This window comes from Lytechinus variegatus, chromosome 12 (assembly GCF_018143015.1).
Source record: "Lytechinus variegatus isolate NC3 chromosome 12, Lvar_3.0, whole genome shotgun sequence".
NCBI lineage: Eukaryota > Metazoa > Echinodermata > Echinoidea > Temnopleuroida > Toxopneustidae > Lytechinus > Lytechinus variegatus.
The window spans coordinates 28,268,814-28,289,634 of record NC_054751.1 but is presented as its reverse complement, the minus strand read 5'-3'; positions in this window follow the sequence as shown (position 1 = coordinate 28,289,634).

Genomic DNA, 20,821 nt, shown 5'->3' with positions numbered 1-20,821 from the left:
ACTGCAAAAACACCTGTGTTAATATAACACCAGCTCGGTATCTATATTGGAAACACCAAAGAGGTGTTGAAACAACACCACCTTCGCTCTAGGCTAACACCGAAATACATTTAAACAACCAAAACTAATCAGTGTAAACCAATTCGGTTGGATTCTTAACTACATAGTGTCGTTTTAACACTTCCCTGGTGTTTTTTTGAGATATATACCGGTTTGGTAAATACCGGTGTTTTTGTTGTGTATATTAGTCTAAAAGTCACATACACACTCAAGAAACAAACCTCAGACTGGACACATCTATAGCGTATAGATTTGATTGCACACAGCGTTGGTCTATTTTCGTCGATGTGACTGCGTCCCTCCAGAATCCCAAATCCTGTACGAACCCAATATAACTTGACACCCAATACGATGGGGTCAAGTCACATAGCACATTATTTTTTTTGCAACTCAATACGATCAACTGATCTCGCTTCCCCTCTCGGTTCGTTTGCTCAGCTGACCCTGCTACAAGAGCAATGAGTGGGAGATTACCATCGTGACTACTAATGAATTTACATTTCGATAAGCAGATGGAAAGTCCTGTTTCATTTCTTTATAATTTGTGCTGCATAAACAATGCATGCGATGTCGGTCGAAAAAAAAAAGACTGCATGGGTCAACGAAGTACCATTCCTTACCCAATCATAAAGATTTTATCAGCGTCAAAATAATGTAATGAAGGCATTATGTGTATTGTGTTAGTGGAAGCGTGTGTGTGAGGGAGGGGGGGGGAGTGCATGTGTGTGTGGGTGTTGTGCGTGTGTATATTTGTGTGTCATTGTGCGTTCGTGCACGTGTGTGGCGGGTGGGGGCATGAGTGTGGGTAAAACGATGTGCACGAGAGTGATGTGTGAATGTATGTTAGCGTTTTACAACTTTAGAGATGAAATAAAAGGGAATTTCCTTCATGAAATACCAACATTACCATTAATATTCAATATTTTCCATCAAATAACATGCAGAATCTGTCATAAAGCTTTTCGCATCGTTTCGACTTTAAACCTCCGTCAAACAGACAAGAGACACGACCTACTGTGATTTAATAGACGCAATATCTTTTCAGGTTCTACATCAATAAGGAATTTTCGCTACTGCAACAGGGATGGACTCAACAACACAGTAAATGTATTGAAAATGTCCGTCAAAATGACAAAGTACAGCTGGGAGGTCTTTGTCGAATAATGGTGAGCCGAAACACCCGTAACGTCCTAAATTTTGGAGCTGACGACAAATTGCAAGTATGTCGTTTGTCCCGAGTCAAAGACGAAACTGCTGTTTTAATTTACATTTCGACAAAGACCTCCTGGTTGTTCTTTGTCATGAAGTACATTTGACAATAGTTTTTCTATGTTCTTGAATCCGTCGTGCATCATGGAGGCGTAATCACCCTATTGTAAACCAATACGTTAACTATCATTTTTGACTGATCTACTGAAGATATGAAACTAGTCATCTTCTTAAAGACAAATTTTATAAAAAAATCATGATATTCAAGAATATGATACCCATTTTCATAAAAGTAACCCCGCTTTTCAGATCGTTTATTATTGATTCAAACGGAATATTGAATGATTGGCAATTTGTTGGTAATGAATATATAGTTTTATCATTTTCTACCTTAAACCAGATCTTGTCTCAGAATCATTCATAGAAAATTAAAAAATATGACTACACAAAAAGGGATATTTTCTCGACAGCTTAAGTCCGAATTGTACGCCTAACAATTGCTCTATTATGGCCACACGCACGAGAAATCATCTTTTTTCCCCCCGAATTGCCCTAAATACATGTATATACATGTACGTTACACGACCATGGGAACAAATTATGATATATGTCTTTGTCAGCTTAATGCACTGACAGCGAAATTTACTTTCTGTCACGGTGGTATTTATACAAGGGTACGATTTGCAGCAGTGGGGAAATACACCGCATCCCAATATGTATTGTGTGATATATAGCTCCATGTATGAACAGGTGGGTTATGATGGTAATTAATGGGAAAGCGCGGCAACGGTCTTTTTTTTTCAAGTTTGAAATTAGGAGAATCATATGGGGAAAATAATAGAAAAGATCGACCAGACTGAGATGGAGATAGTAGAGAGAGAGAGAGAGAGAGGGGGGGGGGGGGGGTGTAGAAGTGGAAGAGGCTTCAAAAAAGAAAAGATAAATTCGATAGAAAGAGGGAGGGGTAGGTAGATACACTTATAGATAAATTGATAGAAAGATAGATAGATGGATAGATTGATAGATAGATAGAAAGATGGATAGATAGATAGATAGATAGTAAGATAGATAGATAGGTGGATGGATGGATAGATTATATAGATAAATAGATAACTAGATAGATAGATAGATAGATAGATGGATGGATGGATGGATGGATGGATGGATGGATGGATGGATAGATAGATAGTAAGATAGATAGGTAGGTGGATGTATAGATTAGATAGATAGATGGATGGATAGATAGATAGTAATATAGATAGATAGATAGATAGATGGATCGATAGATAGATAGATAGATAGACAGGTAGATGGATGGATGGATGGATAGATAGATAGATAGATAGATGGGTGGATGGATATAGATAGAAAGATAGATAGATAGATACATACATACATACACAGATAAAAAGATATAATTATAAAACATGAATAAAAGAAAGGGAAGAGAGAGTGACTATACGTATAGAATGGCAGAAAGCGGTCGTACGATGGCGGATCTATACAATCATTATGATAAATCCTCAATGTAAATCCTAATCCACAGAACCAATACAAACCAGAAATCTTCCCTAGATTGGGGATTCAACTGTTATTTTAGATTTAAAGACCGTGTGATTATGCCCGATCATAACAACAAAGTACTGAGAGAGATCCCTATATATAAGCATGCCATGATGAAATGATGATGAGAGCTGAAATTGAAAACGGTCCATTCGCCATATTCGTCGTAGTATTAAAGTAACATGTCACTCTTTTGTAGGTAAATTGCAAATACGTCCATTGCCATCTCGTCCACTGATCACATGGTATACCTTTATTTAGTCTATGCCATTCCGTCCATCAACATTTCGTCTAACAACCATTTGGTCCAATCATCACTTTGCCTAAAACCAGTTCGTCTATGACCATTTCGTCTCTTAACCAGTTTGGCTAATACACATTTTTCTCTTAATTCATTTCGCCCAATTAACACTTAGTACATTAGACCAAATGGTCAATGGACTAAATGGCTATTGGACCAACTGGTAATTAGACTAAATAGACCATGAGAATAGTGGACGAACTGATGGTAGACCAAATGATAGTAGACGAGTTGGCAAAGCAAAGCGGGAAGAAAAATAATGAAAAATATAATAGTACGTAAATATCACAAATTTGGATGTTCATGTCAAAAGGGTTTTTTTTTATATATCGTCTAACATCCCCCTATACGGCAGTTCTGACACCCAAAACACTTTTAGGCCATTTCGCTACTGAGTTCTGAATGCAATGTCATATGATCTACGCTACTTTGTATCTATCTGTCTATTCACAATACACCGTCTTTCATGGGGCTTTTTGCTCCATGCTTTATCACAGTTTGAGTAATCAGTAAATACATAGTCTTAGGGGGCAGAATATGGCATAAGGGAGAAAGATTTCTAAATAACTGCGAGAGAAGGACGGAGATTGCGATCAAAATATTTTCACTTTTTTAGATGAAACTCCGATTTCGTGCCATATACTTTTATAAATTTTGATCCTGATTTTAATCTATAATTTTTTGCTGATTAAAGTAAAAGTTATTCACAGTTTCAAAAAATATGATACATGATAATTATCTATCTTTTTATGGAAACGAAATGGTTGATTATATTTCCATTAATGCTGCTATCGTACTTAAGCTTTTCAAAATGTGGATTAAAACATAAAGCAATGTACATTAGAAATGAATAACCTTTAAATAAGCATCTGCTTTCACCTGTCTTATGCAAGAAAAAAATCAGCGAGGTAGTTCTCTTAAAAGCTTTCAGCATGAAAATTGGCTTTTCGTTTAAATGATTGATCGAAATATGAAGTAAGGTTGAATAAAATGGGCCTGAGTGATTGGTAAGTGCTTATTCAAAATTTAAGGTAGAAATGTTTAGTTATTCATCCAGAACAAACTACCCCTGAAGCCACTTTCATTATAGCAATGTACATGTATTTCTTATAGAGAAAGTTTGCTATTTGTATTTTCATCTATTCTATGTTGACAAAATATTTCTCTGTAGATGTTTAAAGGTTATTCCTTGTACGAAGGATCTCACTACACTCTAAATTCCAAGGATTTGAAATAAAACAAGATCGGCTATTGAGATTTGAAAGTTGATAAAGATTTGAAATATATCCAACATTCGGCTGGTCACTATCCACAGCAGATGTGGATTTATTTCAAATCCCAGCTGGAATTTAGAGTCCAGTTATTCTAGTTTGGTCTCTTAAAAAAGTCTTTATCATGAAATATTCGAGAACAGATGAAAATAAAGAAACGAACTGAAATTTCCTTTATGCAGTTGTGTATAAAAATGCCTTAAAATAGGGCCTACGACACAACACGGAATTAATTTCATGAAATATATTCTTGATCTTGTTTTAAACACATTTTCCTTTTATTGTCTACTGGCAAGCATCCTTCCAATGCAATTCCTATTTATCACGCCCTGTTGCATACACCATGCATGTGGTCGGACGAAACTCGGGGGAATCAATCGCAACTTGATTTATAGCCAATCAAGAGAGCGAACTTAAGACTTGTGATCAATGACAAGTGTCACATGTCTTCAAGCCATAACAAGATTTTTAGTCATGTGTGTGTACCAACATACATCTCAGTCAATATACACACACACCTCCACACACACAAGTCAGTCGTATACCTATATGTTACCCCTATACACTTACATCCTAACATTATCATCAATGGCTCCATGACATAATGCTCCGGCGAAAATGGCTCCTCTTTACGTTCCACACACTAATGGAATGGCAAACTTCAATCATGGGTTATGTACCTCAAAACTAATCCTAAATCTAACATAACTAAAACCCTATTGCAACCCTAACCTTAAAACCCTTCCCTCATCTTAGACGAAATTGAGCCCGGAGCAATTGTCGCAAGAGCAAATGTCGCGTCACCGACACAACTAACCGTTTTAAGTATACTTCATACCTGTAGTAAGAATCAAATAATGTCACAAATTCAACCTATTACTAATCCACTAAGATTTTAGCGTTGAGAATAGTTTTATTTTTAAACCTCCATGCAATTATTTTCAAAGTTATTGAGTAACACATCTCCGTAAAATTCCATTATTGAAATAGCTCTATCATTATGTCCATTTACCTTTACTGAGTTTATTTGTACATGTAGGCTTATAATCGAATTGAAAATCCAATCAAACAAAATCATAGCTCTCATACACCTCTGGGAATACAAAAGTTGATTGTTTAGTCATACCAAACTGTCATTTGTCAAAAAGTTCCACCCTGGAAACATCTTCCTATTGATAAAATAGGTAGGATTGTTCTTAAATCATCCACTCTACTCTGTGTGCCAAACAACTCTGATGTTTCAATTTATTTTAGCGACAACAAGTCACATCACACGACCTTGGCAATATTGGCTTTTTAAAGCTAATAATTGTTACCACTCCAAGGGCAAAATATAATGGATGAACTTTTATAGGATTAGGGAATGATGAGCGTCGTAAATTGGGAAATTATTGGCAGGACTGTGAAGGGATATAAATACTAAATATATTTATGATTCACTGAGATTCAATTCAAACATTGGATGGAAAAATATTTCGAATGGATGTTATATAACATTGATTTAAACTCAAAATTAGGGTTCTGATTACATGTTTTTCATTTCAGAATCTGATTAAAAACTTTTGAAAATATGGTGAAAATGTTATTACTGTAGTCTTGTTCTTCAATAGGCCAACATTTGGATTTATCATTCGGAAACTTCATTGAATCCTTTTGCAGTTTGTTAGAGGTGAAACATTAGTTTATCCTTCTTTAAGCTTTAACTATCAAATGGCCCTTGGGGTCGACCTGTATTGATTAGATCTCCAATATAAGCACTGTCATTACCATGATTGCATGAGGCGTTCCTTATTTTACAACATTGCACCTGCCATGTAATTGACTCGATCGATAACATCCACGGGGAAATACCAAAATGTATGAATGATTTAGCTCCTGTCTTCTTACATTGGCATCAGTTTTGTTTCAAATATCAGTAGTTTCCATTGTTCCTGTGGAGCGTTACGGCCAGTAGATTAGTCTTTGGACTTTGAAACGGAGGATCATGGGTTCGACTCCCAGCCATGGCGTAATTTCCTTCAGCAGAAAGTAATTGATGCAGTCAATCCGGGTGAGGTCAATGGGTACCGGCAGGAAGTAATTACTCAACAAAATAGTATAGATTACCAGATGCCATGGTGACAAAATTGGTACAAATAATAATGCAACAAATACCACCATTTATGAAATAAAAGATCAGCACATAATTCATTTGCAAATAAGAACTTAGATGCTTTCCCTCCTTTGGACTCTGAGTAAATGAGCTTTTACGGACATCGATTGCAGAATTCAGCACAAGTCTTGTTCCATGCAACTGAAAGAATATTCTTATTCGAAAAGGCTATCATCAGTTGAAATCAAAATCGTATATATTAATCATAATGTCTATTGTTATTACACTCTTCATTTCATAAACCCAATCTGATTCATTTTGGCAAAATAAAAAAAGAAAGAAAAAAAATAACATAGCGATTACACCTTTTGAACAAAATCAAACTGCCTTGCTGCTATCATCGTGTGTGATTTTATTTACAGATGTGTATCAATCAGATTTACGTCTGGGAACGGGATTAACATCACCACCCTAACGATGTGATGAGGGCTTGACCCAAGAACCTCTTCATCAATCCGCAACTTCTCCAAAGTAGCTTGGATGAGAGGGGAGCCCAAAAAGCCTTGAAAGTCAGGAATGCAACCTCAAACGTACATTATTGTGCAATGATAATGCATTTTCTTTTAAATCATTTTATCAAGGACGAATGTGAACAATAATGGGAAATGATTTTTTTTCCAATATATAGATATATAGATACCGCAGCAACATCGCCGTGTAAGGAGAATGCTTTCAACATCTTCATTTATGAATACCGGAATGGTTGCCATGGATACATCATATGAAAAAATTACGACCCCTGGGATCATGAAATCTCGTTGTAGTCATATTAAACATGTTAAAGAAAGTAGGTTGAAAATGTCTGTTATTGAGATGAAAATTATCAGAAGGAGAAATCTACCCTTTTTCAAAATTCAGCGCAAGGAAAGTCGAATTCCAGTTGTGGTAACAGATGAATAGCAATTTCTGATGGAATCCACGATAATGAAAATCAGAAACGCCATTTTACTTAAAATGCAAAGTTCAATCTGATATAACTCCGCATTTTTTTGCAAGGATCTTGATTAAATTCACTCGGTTCAAGACACAAAAGTATTTGGACGTTGAAAAATGTACAATATAAATCAACAACACACTGTCCATAGGGACGAATAATAATTCATGATACAAAGAATGTACAAAAATCAAAGCATTTACAAATATTTCTAAAAGCGGATGCTTATTATTGATCAGTAAAATTAGTGCGGTATCGATTATGCTGTATTATACGGGTCCTTTTCACCTGATATTAAAACACCTGCTTACGCATATTGTGTAGACTTTAGCTCAAAATCGCTGCTTACTACATATACTTAAATTTGTCCTTAGAGGCGTTTAATAAATAACAATTATATAAACGAATAATTGAAATAGATCAAACCTACAACTTTCGACTCGATTGATATAGCACTTTCTACATGGTAGCTTGTGACATTAAAATAAGAATGGTTTTCGTTAAAGAAAAACAGCAAAAAAAAAAATGTGATATGGAATTTCTTATATCGTGTTTCATGAAACAAAGTAAAATTATTTGCGTTTTTATGATTCTTCTAAAATAACTGTGATAACCAATGTTTATCAATAAACATGCAGGTATAACGATAAACAGCAACGTATCAATTCGTTTGATGGCATTTTCCACTGATTTATTAGGGAGACGAGCAAAAAAATCTGTTTATAATCAAACAGAAAACTACTCTGTTAGGAAAGAGAAAACCGACAATATAATTGAGAAAATAGAGATGGAAGACGAAAAAAATAGAAGAGGAAGAAAGAAAGAAAGAAAGAAAGAAAGAAAAAATAGAAGAGGAAGAAAGAAAGAAAGAAAAAAAGAAAAAATAGAAGAGGAAGAAAGAAAGAAAGAAAGAAAGAAAGAAAAAAAGGAAGGAAGAAAGAAGGATTGAAATATAGAAAGAAATTGGAAAGACATAGATACAAAATAAACACATAGGTACAGGGATATGTAGAAAATATGGACCCATAATAAAGTGGGAGAGAAATTGATTGGCGTGAGTGGACGTTGCGAAGGAGAGTGAGTAAACAGTGTTGTATAAATTTTAAACAACGTATTTACTGTGATATTAGAAAATAATTCGCTTAAGTTTGACATAAATAATGAGGAATATAAAGCAACATGCAGTAGACACAAATGTTTTAGAAATATGATGATTCGATGAATATAACTGATGAGGCGCGATGTATAGATTTCCTATTTAGATTCCCACTTGGTGCGCTAGTGCCCTTTGGTAAAGCATCCCTCGGAGAGGATCTTAAGCCGTCGGTCCTCTAGTTGCTTGCTTACAAGCATTTATGCTTTCTCAGCAATCAGGTAAAACATCACTACCATTTCACGACTATTTGTGTATTTTGAATAGGATAAGTCAGTGTTTGTTGGAGGTATAAAAAGTAATTGCATCATGGTACATTATGGTACAACCAAACGGTAAACCAAATTAATGAAGAAAGACTACGTTTTGGCATGATGCTTTCGGCGTGAAGTTCTTTCTACTGACAGTTCCCAGACATCGCCAGTGTTAGCAAGTTTAAAATAATTGATCCTTCTAATCAAATTCACCTGAATAAGGCCTTTTATTAAATCACAAATTCATCATGACGGAGGATCCATAAGATTACTATTCAGATATCAAAATTAAAATTGTAATTAATAACCCACACATCGCCATCATCTATCTTCCCTCTCTCCCACTCACTCACCATTCCTATGTAGCCATGTATATCGCTAAGCACCACTTGGCATAGCAATTGTTCCACGGGCGCGCAGTAATAATAAAAACAAACACTATGCCACTCAATTGATAGTAATCTAACGTAATAAACTCATTCCTCTCTATAACTAATGAACTTTTAATTACATTGAGTATGTCAACGATGCTATGTAACCTGGGTCGGGTCAGTTCGTGATATAGAAAACGTCCTTGCGGCATATGCAAAATATCCGATTCGATTCGTTGTTTGGATCTTAACCGGAATGTGTGACCCCCTCCCCTTTTAGGGAAGGGGATAATGTGATGCGCATGCGAGACGATTTCCTAAGATTAACCGTCACTGCCGGTGCATGCTATGGGGTAGGACGAGACAACCTTGTCCACCAGGCTACTCTAAGGGATGAGTGTCCAAATTAGAAAAAAAAATCAAATAATGACTTCATATCTGTATAAGACTTTATAACGATAAGATATGTATATTTCTTTGATGAAGAACATAACAGTGAAAAATCACTCCACTTATCAATGCAGAAAGAACGTGATTACATTTGCATTAATATATCTGTTTTCAATATGAATAAATGATGTAAATGGAAATGTAAATTTCACGGCATTGATAACAATGTAGAACTATCATCCATGTTAGATATGTGGAGAAAAAAATCCTTGTTGAAATAACTGATTTAAATCGACGCACCAAAATTTGTGTCGATATTATAATAGTATCTTAATGCACGCAGGGCTTAGGTCTGGCGGAAATAAGGATTAAATAAAGCATCAATTGATCAATTTGCTCTTGGTTATAGCTCGACTGTACGATAGAACGACACATTTCATTCCATCCTATGGAGACACTATACAGACTTTCCATTGTGTGATGCAAATGAAAATTAATTAAATGTGTCTTAATGGTATTACCGGCGTTAACAACAGACAAAGACAGAAAAGGGGTAGCGGTGATGCTTCATTGATATGAATATCACAGAGGCTTGGGTGAAATAGAGAATGAAAGGGGGACGGAGGACGGATTATCCATTAAAAGGAGATAAAAGAATAAAGAGACAGAGAAAGGTAGGTGGAAACAAAGGGGGGAGAAACACACACACACACATAGACATAAAGAAAACATTTAAATCACACATGTATATGTATATACATGTATAGAGAGAGGGGGAGAGAGAGAGGAAGGAGGAGGAGGGAGAGAGGGGGAGAGAGGGAGAGAGAGAGAGAGAGGGGGGGGAGAGAGAGAGAGGGGGGTCCTTTTTTGAAGTAGGGTTTAATTCAAACGCTGTTCTAAAGTTGTGTTTTTTAACTATGGATAGCCAATTGTGACATAAATCTCTAGCACTACCACTAGATGTTCATAGTTTCAGCTCATGCGACTCTCAAATCATTCTTAACTTCCTGGGAAGGATGAATTAGAAAAAGAGTACCGTAAACATAAGACACATATCATAGGAACAAATTTTGACATTCAAATAAAATGATTCATTCGTTGGGTGATAAAGATTAATAAGTTCTTTATGTTTCCCCCAACTGTATAAGGGTAACACAGCAATTGCTTCTTCATAGTCAGGCATCACGCAGCAGTTGCTGCGTTATGAGAAACATGAAAAACTTATTATTTAAATTTTGACATGTTTGGCTTCCCATAAATTTAGCACAGATTGTGTTTTTTAACTATGGATAGCCAATTGTGACATAAATCTCTAGCACTACCACTAGATATTCAGAGTTTCAGCTCATGCGACTCTCAAATCATTCTTAACTTCCTGGAAAAGATGAATTAGAAGAGTACAGGAAACATAAGAAACATATCATAGGAACAAATTTTGAAATTCAAATGAAATGATTCATTCGTTGGGTGATAAAGATAAATAAGTTCTTTATGTTTCCCCCAACTGTATAAGGGTAACACAGCAATCGCTTCTTCATAGTCAGGCATCACGCAGCAGTTGCTGTGTTACGAGAAATATGAAAAACTTATTATTTAAATTTTGACACGTTTGGCTTCCCATAAATTTAGCACAGATTTAGACCACCTTCCAAGTTAAACCCGAGTTCAGAATACAGGCTAGAGAGAGAGAGAGAGAGAGACGTCGTGGGCAAACCTAAGGAAAAAGGGAGGAGAGAAAAATAGAAAGATGAGGAATATGTGTGTGTGTGTGAGTGTGGGAGGGCGAGGGTGCGCAAGGGTGCGTGAGTTTGTGTATTTGTTAACGTATGCATGGTATGTGCATGGTTGTATGGGTGTTAAGGTGGGTGTGTGTATGTGTGTATGATTATGTAAAGTTATGTTGAAGATTGATTTAAAATGGGATACAATAATAATATATTTAGGTTGATTTATGTTTTCCTGCAAATCATTTATATATCCATTTAATATTAATTATTATCAAAATACATAGAGGGTTGGGGACTTTTTTTCAGATATAAAAGTATAATTTTATGGAGTTTCATTCCGTCCTTATTTCCTTCAGTTCTTGGTAAATATATATGTACTTTTTTTGCATATCCTTGTTGATATGAAATGAAGATTTGTACTTTGATTTTTTTTTGTATTTACCTGTAATTTATGTACATGTTATTCATTTGAATGAAATCCTAATAAAAACACGTTGAAAAAAATGTGTGAGGGTGGGAGGGTGGGTAAATGTGCATTTTCGCGCTATTAGTGCGGTTCCGGACCCCCGTTTTGCACGACCCTGTTATAGAGACATGATAAGAATAATTATATCTTTGCTCACGTTATCAATAACAAGAGTTTAGCCACAAAACAGGTGCCAGATGGCAATTGTATTTTTTTTTCAAACCACATAATTATGAATCGTATAAAAATAATAACCATATCATAATGAATGCCTGCAGAATAAGACGAGAAATTAAAAAGAGTCAACCGAGGCAACGGAAAAAGTATAAGTGAATATTATTGGGGGAAATCATAAACACAATGTAAGAAAAATCCAACAGGAACTGTTGTAACGGAATTATTCGCAGAGCATATTTTTGTACAAGTCTTGTGCATTTCTTACTCTGTACGTGGACCCCGGACCTGGATATTTAAGGTCAGTGCTCCTTTTTTTTCTTGTCACTTAGGATAATAGTGATTTTTACACATGCGATTATTCAAGATTCGGTGTCGTCAATACCGTGTTTGGTGCTTGTTTGTTATGATGGCCCTAGGAACATTATTTATCATAATATGAAATGATTTCGAAAGAGTAAAATACTTTGTGTTTTGAAAGGGTAAATCTCGTCGTTTATTGCTTAACACCGAATGACATTAGCACTAACACAAAAGGGATTTGAAGCAAGTGTTTGCTATGTCTTTACCAGGTCAACACCAGAATGACCTAGTCTGCAGGCAAAGACCCACATTGAAACTTTGATCAACAAGTGTGCCTCCACGCAAAGACTAGCACATACAAAACTTGCTCCTGAGCAATAGAGCCTTCGGTACACAACTAAGGCATGAGAAGGCTGCACATTCAGACCCTTATCTCGAGTGAAGGGTTTGCTCAGCAGACGAAGCATGACCAACGTAAGCTTCCAGTGCAATGGCGTATAGATATTCTACTGGAAGCCCCTAGGAGCTAGAGCCCCCCCCCCCCCCACCTTCGGAGTTTTACTAACAACAAAGTAAAAAAACGGGAAAATTAAAGAAAAAGAAAGAAAATGGGTGAAATGGCATATCATTTTTTAAATATATCAAAATCTATCACAAAATTAGATTGTTCTTTCAAATGGTCAAAATTTCCGCTATCTCGCTATTTTAAAGAAATCTTACGCCTACGCTCTATGTATATTTCGCCCCTCTGAAATTAGTGGCCTTACTACATGTACGCTACTGGCATTCAACACCATGTTTGAAATAAGTCAATGTGCAATCCCGACTTGAACCAAATATTACTTTCAATCAAACGGGCTGGTCAATTAGTTCATCTCATGGTCGAGCTGTCACGATGACCATGATGACAAGATTAATTGCTGAAATGAGATGAGGTCACTGACCTCAACATTATAACAAGCTCTTGCGATCATATTCATGAGCTCTACATTTCCAGCTTAGCTTATCCATGTTTAATTTCCGGGAGACTAGATCTTAATTATGATGAGACACATTAAGTGTTCAACTAAAATTAAGAATTGGTACAAATATTAACAGGAAATTTGATTATCGAAAGCCTGGTAATGATGAGTTTTGTGATTATTCAGCAGTGAGTAAATGGTTTGTGCATATAAGCAAGAAAACAGAATAAATCTTTGAGGGAATTAGGTCGAATAATAAAGTTAGATATACTGTATATTGAAATCCTCCTAATCTAGACAGTTTTGTGGAGAGGCTCCTTTACTTTGAGAGGAGCTGCTTCTGACAAGAGATCAGACGGTCAACGATGCATTCCGTTGCCCTTGAATGGGTACAACTCAGGCACACCAACATCACGTGATGTCTAAAACTGCTTGGAAAGGAATAAGAAGGAACTTTGCCTTCCTCTTCCAGGTATTCGTGGCTATTCAAAAAACGCTAAGTTGATTGAGTCTAGAATAATTATTCTTACCTTTTTTCTATCAAGGAGATATAAGATAAAGGAAATATTTTACTAGGAGTTACAAAGGGAATAACTACGAAGTGCGAACAACAATAACTCATTGAACTGTTTAATTACCTAAATCATATTCAGAAATCTGTATAACAACATTGTATGCTGAGAGTTCTACGCCATTACATAACAAATATCTCTTCTGATATCACACATTTACATAAAAATCCATATTTTATTGTTCGAAATAGACATGAAATGAAATACTCCTAAAATTTGCTTTGCCCAAATGATCGTGGACCCGGCAGCCGCTGTGCAGCGCCAGATCGACGAGGTTCTATCCCTTTAATCGTTGAACGTAAAACATGGTAGCAGCAACTCCCATCTTTTAACGTCTCTTGGTCTGACGCGGCCGGGGTTTGAACCCCAGACCTAGTTGTGAGACGGACGCTCTACCAACTGAGCCAACACACCAGTTACACACATGGGTCAAGTCTTTGGAGTTCCATAACCAAATGCTATGCTAAGTTGTTAACTATAACTTTTTATATCCCCTCACTCTGAGAAAAACACAAAGTTCATCTTCCAGGACCTTTCTCGAGTGAAAGGTGCAAAGTTGAATAAAAGGACTTCAAAACCAGGAGGTCGCAGAGTTGCACCTGCGAAGTTACTTTCAGTCTGGCATTGGTTGCACCTTTTAAAGGTGCATATTGTTGAACTCTTTTGTTAGAAATATTTTACAGTGTTTGATGGATACCAATTACTGTCATTCCTTACCATTCGCTATCACTTTCATTTAACCCCTAAAAAATTGCTATTTTGATATTATAATTTGTCCCTCAAAACTCCGAGTTTAAATCTTCCATTCAGCTGTGTAGTACCGTTACACAGTAAAAAAAATACACAACACTGTTTAAACAAGTGTTTAAATCTTAAGCAACAAAGTTTAATTTTCAATAAATTAAACATGATTGTTTAAACGGTTAAACAAATACTGTAAGGTTCATAAAGTAATCATCGTTGTATAAAATCTTAAACAGTGTTTTTAGTGTGAAAGCCATTCTTTTTATATTCATTTATAAGTTTTTAGTTCGTGAATGCGTTTGAAAATCTTGGCACCAGACTATACAAAATTTGTTCACAGTTTCTCTTCAATTTCATGAATCTAATTTTCTGTTCCATTTGGAACATTTGATTGGATTCTCCCCTGTATTCGTATTTTCATTACACTCTCTGAGGGTAAAGAAATTGCATTCCATAGAATTACATAGATATTTCATGCATGTGCCATTACATGATATAAAGGATACTTTTGTGTGGAGAGTTGTGGCAAAATAGACTTGTAAAAGTCATGAATAACATTAATGATAATGTAATCTCATCTGAACGGTAGAAGAAATGTATATCAGTTACATTTTTACAAGAACTGTACAGTATCCAATATTATCAAGGGTGACGTGCATCCATTATATTGATGCATTTTTCTCGAACCTTGAAATGATGAAATAAATAAACGAAAAGTCGAGATATTCAGTAAATGTGTGCCGGGAAAATTAGCAATATTTATTCATTTTGTGTTAATTATGTGAAAAGTATTCAATCCTACACCAGTACATTATTGAACAAAAGTTTTAAAAATAGGGGGAGAAGAAGAAGAATGATAAGATGTATCTTCATATCTAAATACAAGGGGCAAATCCATATTTATTCCAAAAGGGAGATACATCTTTTCAAAGAAAATTTGACCAGACAAAAAAAAGGTTGTCACTAAAGAATGAAGGTTATTTTGTCCCGCGTACAATATGACAAGCAAAAAAGGGGGCACGGGTTGGAAATGCCCCTCCCCCTCTCGATCCGCCACTTTTTAAATATCATTCGACATTAAAACGTTAAGCTGAAGTATTTAGCAAAGCTAATTCAGTGCAATTCCGACTACATGAATGTCTGAACTGCGTTTAAATATCAATAACCTTTAAAACTATACACTTAAAAGCCGAGCATTCACAGAATGAAAGTTACGAACATTTACAGCTATTCACATTAGTTATTGACTGAGCAGATATGTTAAGTGACAAGTTTAATTCACGCGTTTTCCAGACACAGCCTCAATGTCCGCTACTTTCCGTTCATACATTCATACCATCGAAACGGAATCCAATCCGACTGATGGTGTGTCCTTTGAAATAATGTGATAGATTTGCCGGTCAAGAGTCGTCTTGGCCTTTGTGACAGTGGCAAAGACTGACAAAGGTAATTAAGTCCCCAGACTGTTGCATGTTACCGTCTTCATCATGTACGTGTTTACCAACGTGGAGGGATTCCATGAAGCATCTATAGTAAATTGTTTTTTCCCTAACGAATCTTTTCCGACTACAACTTCTTGTTGTCTGCTTCCTTTGTTGTATATTATACCATATTTTTCTTCGCAACATTTAAGAAAATAAAAACTCTTATTCGAGATTGTTTTGCTTATCCTTTTCATTTGCGCTCTGACGATTTCAGAAATGATGAAATCATCCTAAATACTGTCAATTGTATTTTCGGTACAGTTTATGTCACGACCCATGGCCTTTCAGTCCCAATTTGCATAGTTCATGGCATCAGATGATGCTAGTTAGTGAAAGCTTAAAACAAGCATAATTGAATAACTCGCCTCATCACCAAATCCAAAGAGAAGATATATCGAGGCATGGAACGATGCAGGGGCCGCGGAAGAGGGGAGGGGGGCTTCAGCCCCCACATTTTTTCCAAAACCATGTACAAAAACGTGAAAATGACCATACGATTGTGATTTTCTGCATGGTCAGCCCCCCCCCCCACTTTGAAAACCGTTCCGCGGCCCCTGGATGGACATTAGACGTGTTGGTGTCTTTTAAACCCGAGGTGCGGTCACTATGACAACGGGAATGGAACTTGAATTGAAAGGGGGACTATAGCGATCATGCATTCTGCCGAGTGACGTCTGCCATCATTCAGCTCCTCTCCCCTCTCATCTGTAGCATGTCCAATGTCGATTGAGACAGCTGAGGTGGAAGTGTGATGCTGTTACCGTGGCAACAGCTCTAAAGAAAGAGTGATGGAGGTGTTGATGCGATCGTCCATCGGGGTTCCTTTCAATTTGATAATATGGTAATCTGTTGACAAACATTCTAAACAAAAACGCTCCTTTCGCGTTAAATCGTGTATATTATTCATGAAAATGAAATATGCATTTGAAAAACATTTATTGATGAATATTCATGAGAATGGGGCTGAGTTATCTGCATGTGACCTTGATCATGTTGATACAAAATATCTGTCCAGTGCATAACAAGCGCATCTGATATCCTTTTAAAACTGCGGCGAAATTTTGACACTTATTTGACACGACGGAACGTCAGATACGAGATGGATCTAAAATCAACGTCTTTTGTACATTATATAAAAAAAACAATTTAATTTCTCTTCCAAAGATAAAATGAAAGTATATCCTTAAGGTAGGCATAAACAGACCACCTTGAAAATGACAGACCCATAAAATAGTAAGTGCTATTACAATGACTGCTATATGTGAGCAGATGTGACCGATAAAACATGCCATTAGAATGTTGACGTGTGATCGCTTTGAAGGTTTGCTCTCATCTCAATAGCTGTACCTCACGCCCCCGTCCCACAAACGCATGACCGACACCAACTTCAAATTTATAACTAGTAAATTAATGGATATCATGGGTCGTTCGTTATTTCATGCGTACTGGACATGCTGAATGTTTCTGGAAAATATAAAGTAACACAAACTGGATAAATCGGAATGTGTGAGAGGACTTGGGTAGGGGGAATGGGTGGAAATGCGTGAGAATGGGTGTGGGCGCGTGCATATGTGTATGTGTTCGCGTGTGCTATTAAACGAGGGTGTCTATCATTTTTCGATGATTTTTGCATCATTTCGGGCTCCAGTTTGCTTTCCTAAAATACTTATCATGTAAACGTATTCCCCCTATCTTTTACCAATACAATGAACAATTTCAATGTAAATAAATGTCAAAATTCAAACTTTGATTTCTTCTTCATCAAGGTCATGAAAAATAAACACATCCCATCCCACATCCACACATGCTCTCTCCCCCCCCCCCTCTATCCCTCTTTCTCTCTCTCTCTCTCACACACACACACACGCACACACACAAATCAAATATTTCTCCCTTGCAATTAACATGCCCCTTCAAGTGCTTCAGTCTCGCATCAAGTTGTGATTAAAAACCATTATAATTGGGTGGGGAATGCCTCAAGATAAGGAAAGAAACATGTTACAACTTTAGGCATCTTAATGTGTATAAAAGAAAGATGTATCACACCTGCGTCAAAGTACAGTCATACTTTCTCACAATAACTAAACCGACGCCAGACCGATCAAAGCTATTACGTTATTTTGAATGGCATAACCGGTTGATCGTTTGAATCGGGTTCATTGATGTGACTTGCTGTAAATAAGAACATATTGTATTAGTCATCGCAAGTTGTTTGCGCGTCTTACATAACTTTGTGTATGCGTATAAATAGACATTGGGTGTTCAACTATACTGTAATTTGGTCGTTCTGGAATGTTAAGTGCCATTGAATGTCTCTTCGATATCGGCCATCACTTTTTATCAGCTTTTGAAGCAATAAATTTGTTCACTGTGATTTAAATTGTTATGAAATTGAAAAAAAAAACCAATAATTTCATAATGTCCAATAAATACTTTCCTTCTAAACAATTGACTCTATCCATTGACTCGAGGGAGTTATGTTAAAGGATCCTTGAAAGTTTTGCTGAGTAATAACAATGGATAATAGGAAGTTGATTGCCACGATGATCATTATCCAATGACAACAACTCTCTTGAAAAAAATCATGATATTCCTTGAAATCCACAAAACCTTGCCAACATAATTTAAAGTATCAAAACATTGCATCCTTGAATGAATATGACGAAACATTACCGTGTAGGCCTAAATACTTTAGTCAAGTTTATTTACTAAAAAATATGAAGAATGAACTTTTCGCGTTGTTTCTATTTTTACACATCATGCCTTAATGACCTGCCGTTAAATTTTAATTTTCGTAAACGTTCCCTTATGATAACGTCGGATATAACCAACACCGGTTTCGGTTCCTTAACACAACGAACCGCCCTCTTTCCCGTTTCCTGTTATAGGATATGGTCTGCGTTTTACCGTGGTTTTACACTGATGCCAATGCAATTCATCATGGGTCCTTTTAAAAAATATTTACAAATTAAAATAAATTCAAAATAGACAAAAATATAAATCATTATTTCAAATAACATTTCACATAGGACATGTAGGAAAACTGAGAATTGAAATATAAAGAAATGGACAAACCTGACTATATTTAGTTTTGGGGCAATTTATATGAATATGGGGTAATCATGATAACGGTAACTTGATTTGATTTGATAATGATTATGGCAACTTTGCTATGATGGGAACTACTACCAAAACATTTATTTCAAATAGCTGCTAAGCCCTGTTTTCATACCGTGCATGCCAAAGTTACAATAAAATAATCGCAAAATCCTTTATGAAAACTGTCCCACATCTTGCGTAATATGATTATACCTGAAGAAGCAGATGAAACAGAATGAATTTATAATCTTAATGATCTATGATCTTTATTGTACTGCGGTTCCTTTTCCAAATTGAGATTCTTCCTGGTAAAGTTTCAGTTTGGTTTATTTTAATTTCAGCTCAGGTAAATTTAACAATAGAAGACATCATTGCAAAGATATACTGAACATACAAATATATGCAGTATGACAATAGATAAACATTTACAATAGACACTAAACAATGTGATAATCATATTAATGATGATATTTACAATGAACCAGATACTAACTACATAATCATGATAATAATAATTATAGAATATTTATGACAAAGCATTTTGCATATAACTTACATGCATTTTAAATTACTGTTTAAATAAAAGTTGAGGAAATGGAGGGATCCACTAAAAAGCAGGGCTTGTTGAGTGTGGATTCCTCAGTGACAGATTTGACAGTGGTAGTCATTATCCGAAATGAAAATCATCTCCTACCAGTGAACTTTTACTAGGAAATGGGTCAAGTACGTAGAGCGGAAGACAGGAAGAAGCGTGGTTGTAAGGTTACCATAGCAACGAAATCTCTTGTAATATCCCAATTTCCTTACAATTTTATTCTTTTTTTTTGGGGGGGGTGGTATCGTACTTGTCTTTGTTAATTTTTTGGTCAAATTAATTAGATTTATCTTTCCTTCTCGCTATTTAATTAGCGGTTCCTTTTCTCTCGTTTTATTCATCGACTTCTTGTCATTAACTAATGGATTTCGAAATCTATATATATTTTTATTTCTTCATTTCTTCCACTTTCCTCTTCGATTTCTTCCCGTTACTCCTCTCCTCGTTTCCCTCTCTCTATATATCTTTCATGGTCTGTCCGCCTCTCTCTCTCTTTCTATCTCATTCACATATTCCTCCCCCCTTTCACCCCCTCTTAATTTCTTGTTTTCTGTCGTGTTTTCTATCTTTTGCTTCATCTAGTCTCATTATTTTTGAGAATATTGATTCACAGATAAATCCTACGCTGGAGCACCATATAGATCATGAATTATGCAACCTACAAACCCATTAAACCAATACTCTAATTATCAGTTAATTGGAAAGTCATGATCATTATGCTAGGAATTATCCACTATGCATATTATGTCTATAGTATAGAGCCATGCTACAAGTAGCCTCATATCAATGCTACATGACAAATTTGTATCGGCTCTTTTTTCTCTTCAATTCTTTCTCATGTTGTCTTTTTTACATTCATACAATGCTAATGCAATATCCTCGCGATCTTGATTAAGAAATAAATGCTTGAAATAAAAATCCGACCATTTATATATTGAGAAGTAGGGTTAGATGACTCGCGCTAAAGAAAGTCGATATTCGCCGGCTGAAACGTCCATGGGTCCACTTCATAAAGACTTACAATATTGTAACTTTGC